This window comes from Paroedura picta, chromosome 4 (assembly GCF_049243985.1).
Source record: "Paroedura picta isolate Pp20150507F chromosome 4, Ppicta_v3.0, whole genome shotgun sequence".
Lineage (NCBI taxonomy): Eukaryota > Metazoa > Chordata > Lepidosauria > Squamata > Gekkonidae > Paroedura > Paroedura picta.
The window spans coordinates 104,338,212-104,346,409 of NC_135372.1; the positions used below are offsets into that span (position 1 = coordinate 104,338,212).

At 42.9% G+C, this 8,198-nt stretch overlaps 1 long non-coding RNA gene across 1 annotated transcript; it reads right to left on the reverse strand.

Annotated features, from left to right (window-relative positions):
* Nucleotides 1-513: 513 nt before the first annotated feature.
* On the reverse strand, nt 514-5,898 carry LOC143836846 (uncharacterized). The gene is made up of 3 exons (XR_013230779.1): nt 5,845-5,898; nt 3,640-3,767; nt 514-620 (listed from the first exon to the last, which is right to left on the reverse strand). It is a non-coding gene; the product is annotated as an uncharacterized LOC143836846 (long non-coding RNA).
* Between the last annotated feature and the right edge of the window lie 2,300 nt (nt 5,899-8,198).

Sequence of the window (8,198 nt, forward strand, 5' to 3'; positions counted from 1 at the left end):
TTAACAGGAAACATTAAAAAAATAAAACATTTAAGCCTATTTTCTTGCACACCCACAGAATACTTTCAGCCACGCTGTGAAGATCCTTGTGCTGTAATGGCAACTGTTGCATAAGCAGCTTTTAAAAGATCTGTACAGCTAATCAGATCTCCAGTGGTCATTCAAAAGCCCTGTGGGGCAAAAGCCCTATGTTGCTCTGCCTGCATTCTAAAAACATTTGGTAGTTATCATGGAAGGTGCTAGCAGGTGCCATGACACTCACAGGCATCATCTTGCGGACTTCTGAGTTAGGCTCCAATTGATTGCTAACATATAGGTTGGACTGCTTGGTGAGTACCCTTGGACAGCTAACTAGGAAGGAGCTCTCCCAATTTAGTCCTTCTAGAGCTTATGTGACAGCTGTGGCGGCAGGGAGACAGGTCTGGAGGAGGAGGATTTCCTCCTGCTGAGTGGTATCAAAAAGTCCTTAATTACTTAAATGACACGAGAAAGGGTATGAGGTTTAATGCCTCTTGGTACAGTTTCCAGTGCAGGTAAGTATAAAGAAAACTGGCAGTAGCTCAGCCCGATCTGGGAGTCAGAGTGGAGTTGCCCAAATGCTGAAAGCCAGAGCAGGTTGCCTGTTAAGAATAAGTCACAAATATTGATGAGATGTTTCTTAATGATAAAGATACACATAATTTAGCACTATTTGATATATCTTCATTTTGAGTTCAGAGACAAAGCAATAATACATACATACATACATACATACATACATACATACATACATACATACATACATACATACATACATACATACATACATACATACATACATACATACATACATACATAAAATTTATGCCAATAATGGTACTCTGGCTCTGACTTATAAATAAAACTGTTGTGAACATCTGTATTTGGGCCAGTTCCTTGATATAACCTGCGACCAATTAACAACATGAGATGCAGAAGTATCAGAGTAATTAGCTATTACTGTGCGTTCCAGGCCCCATATAAGTCTTTGACATGTTTTAAATAAGCCCTGTTGCTTTAAAGGAAAAAGAAGTATGCTGGATCGGCCCAAATTTCCATCTGTCCCCTCCTTCTGTTTCCAGGAGTAGTGGGTCCTCTGGAAACTCACAAGCTGGGTATGATGTTCTGCCAGAGACAGGAGATTGTTTTAGGGACTTGGGAGGTCAAGAAGCTCACAGAGATAAGATGTCAAATACAAGGCTTATTTTAATAAATGTAACCAAACACAATATAATTAACTAAGCAGGTTCCCATGTCTCTGTGTTGCTGGGAGTTCCTTACAGCAAGACTCACAATCCAGGCCTTGTTTCATAGCAGTCTGTGCCCTAGCCTATGGTAAAGCTCCCTGAGTTTTCTTCTACCTACCCTTTATATTGACTTAGCCTGCTGAGTCATGTTTGCAGGCCTAATAACCAGCAACACCTGGAAAGATAGTCCTGCTTAGAGGCTTAATCAGCCCAAGGCAATTAGTATGCACCTTCCCAGGACCAGAACAATATCCACCTGAGAACACCATTCCTAGGCCTCCTAGTAATCATTGTGAATTTGCCCTATGTAGGAAGATGATGGCCATTCACTGTTGTCTCCAGCATTTTATAACCAGAGATATACTACCTCTGAAAATGGAGGCTTTATTAAGCCATAAAGGTTAGTACTCTTGATAGACATAAAACCTCCATGAATTTGTCCAGTCCTTGTTTTAAAGGCCATGATACAATGTGAATGTAAACATGCTTACATCAAAGCTATGTTCTTTTGAATTCAATAGGCATTATTTCCATAGAACTACAGCTGATCACCATTCCTTGTACTAATAAATTATCAAAGGGAATTATGGAGTTATCTATTGTATGCTGGTGCATATTCTTTTGTCCATGAACTTCTATAATATCCCCAGATTTAGTATTATGAGTAGGGCTGCAACATCTCCCATTATTGCCATTGCCTGTCCTTGCTTCGAGCAGTAGGGAGAGGGTGGAATCTAAAAGCCACCATACTTTTTGGTTATATCTACAAGTGACAATGGGTAGCTGTTGGAATCCTGACTCCTAGAGCTACTGATTGTCACATCAGGGTTATACTTGGAAGTGATATCACAGGCTCCCCATACCCATCAACACTTTCACTCATCCAAACAACAGTAATGAGGAGTGACGTTTGAAAAATAATTTTCTTTTTCTTTTCTTCCTTCTACATCAGTGGTTCTCAACTTGGGGGTCAGGACCCCTTTAGGGTGGGCAGCTTGGCTGGGGGGGCACTGCCACTGTTGCCGCTCCTTCTGCACACACCATACAACTTGCAGGGTAGATCGAGATAGATTGTTTGTCTGTCTGGAGCAGTGGAAAAGAGCGAGATCAGCATGGTGGGACAAGAGGCAGAACTAAACTGAGAAACCCTGGAGGGGAGGAAACAATTTATATACAATCATGAACAATGAATCTTCACGCCATTGGTCAATTTTGGTTTAATTTCTGTGAAAAAACACTTGCATAATTTTATGATTGGGGGTCACCACAACATGAGGAACTGTATTAAAGGGTTGTGGCATTTGGAAGGTTGAGAACCACTTTTCTACATAGTTTAAAATCTCTGTGCTATGTTCCTCATAGCTGTCTGTTCCACCCAAATGAAAATGAGTCTTCCCATGTGATGAATGTAGTATGACATGCCCTTTTCTATAAATCTCACATGCCCTAAGCTTCCTCCATTTTGTTTTCTAGTAGTTGGGAATGCAAACAGGCTCTAATTGCATGAAATATAGGATTCTTTCCTGACCTGTAATTACAATGGCTGCTTGCTAAGGTAGAGAACAGCTAGTTAAAGACTCTGTCAGCATGTCCATTACACAGCTGGGGTTATTTTTCCCCTGGAATTCATCTCTCAGCCATTTCAAATCAAGCTGAAACTTTGAGTTGCCAGCTGTCAGCCCACAGAGGAATAATTGTGATACTTACAGAATTTAATAAAACAAGTGGATGATTACATCCAAAACCTCAGTCTCCTGAAAATAACATGCATAGTTTTTTTTTAGAAAAAAGACTTTATTTCTAAATAAGCTTTGTTTAAAAAATAAGTAATAATTTCTATTAAAAACAGTTCAATTTAAAATTTTATGATCCTATAGAAAGAATAACATGAGAGAAATGTGACAGTAAATGCTGTTAACTAATTAAGATTAGCCACTCTCGTTTGTGTTTTCTTCATTTAAACCCTTCCTTTTCTTGCCAATAGAAACCCAATATGGCTTGTATCACTCTCTTCTTCTGCATTTTAACCTCACAATGTGACTGGCCCAAGGTCACCCAGGAAGCTCCATAGAACAATGGGGATTTGAACCTGTTTTTCCAGGTTATAGTTCCACACTGTAACCATTACACTACACTGGCACTGCAAAAATTATGTAGTAGATAAGATATGGGTTAAGGGAGGCTGTGGAAACAGTGAACAGGTACCCATAAGCAATCTGGGGATAAACAAAGGCTAACAAGCCAACAAAATGGAGGTGCTGCTGGTTAGAAGAAGGTCTATCTCAGGAACTGTCACCTGTTTGTTTGTTTGTTTATTTATTTACCACCCTCCCAAAGGCTTAGGGCGGTTTACCTCAAATGGGATTGTACTTACCCTTAAAGAGTATGTTCATAACTTGAGGTCGCTGCTGGACCTGAAGCTTCCTGTTGGAAAAGCAATTTGCAACAGTTGCCTGGGGCTCTTTTCACCGGCTTTAACTCATAAACTACCTGTAACTATTCCTGGAACAAAAAAAAAAGGTAATGCCATTAGGGTGCTTTCCTTAGTAACATCTAGATCAGATTACTGTAATGTGCTCTATGTGGGGCTGCCCTTGAACTCTGTCTGGAAGTTACAATTGGTACAGAATGCTGCTGCCAGAATGCTGACTGGAATTTGTTGTGGGAATAATATGGACTTTTTCATACAAAGGAAATATAGTGAAATCCTTACCTTTTGCAAACACCATATTTTTGGCACTTTGCACGATGTCGTCCTCATCCAGCAACCCGGCAGCAAACCAGCAACTACATCCTTCATTTTAAAGCACTAGTGGGGGAATCGCAAAAACTGGATTCCCCCCAACTATTTGGCGCAAGTGGGAGGAGAGCAACCAGCAAGCCACACGTCAAGGACATGTGGGGAGCTGAGGTGGCTTGTATGGCCCTTTCCAAATCTATAATTCTACTAGGGGCAAAGCCCGTTGTATCCAATAATACAACGGGTGCTAGAGCTTGGCAGTGGGAAGAGGAAGGGGAGGAGTTGCCCAGTCTGTAAGGGCATGGGGTTGAGTGTGTGTGTTGTGTGGGAGGTTGTGGTGGCATAGTGGCAAAATGAGGGCATGGGTGTGGAGATATGGGTGTCAAGAACCTGTGGTTTGGAATGTTCGTTGAGTGTGGGAGAAGACTGACCTTTGGGGATTGTGGCATAGTAGTTACAGATGAGCTTTCCAGAGCCATGTCTTCAGATATGTGAAGGGAAAATCAGACTGGAGACTCTTCTTAGGGGAAGATTACATGGCAACCAATTCCCCCCAGTTCTGCGTCATTTCATTTCTTGTGGGAATTAGGCCACAGACACCAAAATGCCCCTCTGCCCTAATACACATGGGGTTGTCACAGTACACAGGTGTCCACCCTGTTCCTTCTTCTCCATTTTTTTCATTGTTGATAAAATGTTATATGCCCACATGCTTCTTTCATGGTTACTCCTTAGAGGAAGAACGGATTTTTGTACCCTGTTGTTTACTACCCAAAGGAGTCTCAAAGCAGTTTACAAACATCTTTTCCATTCATCTCCCCACAATAGTCAATCTGTGAGGTATGTGGGGTTGTGAAAGGTCTGAGAGAACTGGGAATGGGCCACAGTGACCCAGCAGGCCTCAGGTGTCTCAAAGCATTTTCCAATCATCTTCCCTTCCTCTCCCTCTCACTATTTACAGTTTCAGGCTGTAAGTATTTATTTAGATCTTCCTGCACTTTCCAGACTCATAGGACTGATGGTTGTCTGCCTGTCTGCACCCCAGAATACAAACAGTTGCTGATAAGGGCTGGCCAGGAGGGACACTCCTGCACCACTCCCTCCCAACTGCAGGCAAAAATGGCTCCTTTGAGGGCTGGACTCTGAGGCATTGTACGATTTTGAAGTCCAACCTCCAAACCTCCAGGAATATTTCCAACCCAGGGGTAGGTAACCTCCAGGTGGAGCCTGGAGAGCTCCTGGAATTACAGCTCACCTGCAGAGTATAAAGATCAGCTCCCCAGGCAGAAAGGGCTACTTTGGATAGGGTTGTGGTAGAGAAGAAACATTTAAGGCCTCCTACACAGATTGTTGTTGTTGTTGAATTGAAAGACTTGAGGCCTACTGCACAGGGTTATTGCGCAGATGAAACAGGAGACAAAAAAAACCAGTTTCATCTGCAGAGCAAAAACTTGAAATGCTGTGCAGTGGACTCAAATCTGCAGAGAGTTGCAAAGAAGAAAGAAAGACACATGGCTTGGCCACAGCAGTATTTTAAGTGAGAAGGAGCTTTTCTGTGGCCTCCTTGTCAGCCAACTGTTTGGCAGAAGGGGTAAGTCCCCCCCCCTCAAAAGGAAGGCCCTCAGGCTCCCCTGAATTTCTCTTGGAAAGGCCTCCCTCCGCTCAGTCAGGGCCTGTCAGAGGCTCCTTCGCAGCAGGCCTGAAGGGACGAGGAGGGGGCACACTCTCCAGCCTCCTGCCAGCTCTGTCAGGGTTCTGAGGCAATTTGCCTTGGGGTGAAAAGGGCTGGCACAGCCTGTCCAAACCTCTGTTCTCATCCCCCTCGGCAGCCCTACTAACCTCCTCTCTCTTTGTTGGTCAAGAGCAGCCATTTCTCCAGATTGCCCCTGGCTGGATGGAATTTTGGTCTGTCCTGGTGAGGGGCCAATCGGAAGGCACTTCGTGCCTTCCAATTGGCCCCTCCGCTTGTCAGTCCAGGCCCATGGGACCAATTGTTGCCCCTCCCCATCACGGACTGAGCCCACCCCAACACCCCTTACTGTTTTATTAAGAGGGACAAGATGATTCTATTATCTCCACCATACACTTGTGTTGAATATTTTGGGAACTTGGGTTGGAAAATGAGTCCTGGAGCAAATCAATTTCAATATTTATGCATCAAATGCTAATAAAATTAGGAGTAAGTTGAACATGTTTTTCTTTAATGTTTGTTTATTTATTTATACTTGGAATTATATGACTACCCCTCCCAGTGAGCTGGTTTAGGGCAGTTAACAACATCTGTTCCGCTTAATAATTCTGGTAAGGGCTTGGCGGAGGTGCTTGTCTCATGGCTTACGTGCCACTCAGCGCTTAACACCCACTCAGAGTGGCTTTCTCGCCCCTACATGCCTGTCTGGCTTGCCTGTCTGTTCAGTGTCAAGCCAATTGCCTTTTGTCCCCCACCCCTGACCAACCCCACCCTCTTCCACTTCCCTACAAGGCTCAGATGCTGCAGATCCCTGCTGCATAGGAGCTGCCTCTGCTCATGAGTTCCCTTCCTGGGGGCCTCCAGCCTGCAGTTTTTCCAGATCCTGGGGGGAGGGGGAAGCCATCTGCATACTTCTTCCACACCCACACCTCTCATCTAGCACCTGTTGTATTCCTGAATGCAACAGGCTTTGCCCCTAGTTATATAATAAATAACATTTAATACAATAGCTGGTTAAAAAAGGATTAGAACAGTGTGTGCATATTGTGTATGTCTGCTGATTTGAGGCTCCAGTATGTAAGCATGGTATAAATGTTTAACTAAGGACAATAACTGTATTCTCACCAGGTGGTTCAGTGGTTCAGCTCATTTATTTGGTGGTATGAAAAAAACCCTTAGTAACAAGAATAGGAAATTGAAGGGTTGCTCCCCATCAGAAAAAGCAACAGAATATTTTATATATTCAGCTCACGGGAGGAGAACATGATGTTATAGGTTAACTCTTTCAGAGAGATCCTTGCAGATCCTTTGGCCACACCACACATTTCTTTCTTGCTCAGAAAGTATATGAATCAATCTTTCTCCTTTGTAGTGCCCATTTAGTCCCATTGAGTTTTACTGACCAGCATTATTTCAGGGGCAACTATGGTTTATTCATTATCCATTTGTAGCAGCTGAACACTTCGGGCAACATTTCATCCATTGTGCACAGTACATAAAGTCAAAACAGCTGCTCTTGTGTGGAGCTATCAGTCTAAATAGGCCAATGCCTCAATATTAACAATTTTCTAATGGAAGTCTCTCTCTCCAGTTCAAGCATAAAGAAAATGTCCTCTTTCCTGCTTTGCTCTTGCTGACATAGCATCCTTGATAGAAAATATGAGTGGGGAAACACCAGATAAGATTAGGACAGCAATCATGTTCAGTGCAGGAATGTTCAGTCTTTGACTCTTTGATCTGATATCTTTTTCCTAAAACTGAATAGAATAGTGTTGGCTTTCAAAAATTAGTCAAGTGATTATAAGTGCTCTTCTAAATTACTGTTGCCTTACTCCTAGCTCTTCTTGACTCCCTGCTCATTACTACATCATAGATATTTTATTTCGTCAAGGAATTTCCCCCTTTCATTGATGGTACCTTAACTTTCTTTTTTCTGCATGTGTCTGTGATAGGCTTCCTGTCAAGTACATGAGTTGTTTTATTTTATTTCTGTAACAACCCAAACAATTAGCTGGACATTGTGGGTTTTCCAGCTGCATGGTCACAGACTGTAACTTCTAGACCAGGGGTAGTCAACCTGTGGTCCTCCAGATGTCAATGGACTACAATTCCCATGAGCCCCTGCCAGCAAATGCTGGCAGGGGCTCATGGGAATTGTAGTCCATGGACATCTGGAGGACCACAGGTTGACTACTCCTGTTCTAGACCATGACCACATAGCCCAAAAAAACCACAATGGCCAGTTGACTTTGGCTGTAAAAGCCTTTAATTCATCTATCAGGTTAGGGAGAGGAAAAGTGGATCATTCAAGAGCTACAGTGGCCGAGCACTAGGTCTCTCTAGAGCAAATCCCTTGCTGCCTTTACTAGCCTCTCTTGCTGCTTTTTCATAGTGGTTCCAATAATTCAACTATGGGTTAGAAAACCCTATGTGTTTTTAAGGAGCTTTCACAGATTATAAATACTGGTGTCAGAATGCTGATGATACCACACTCAAAAGTATT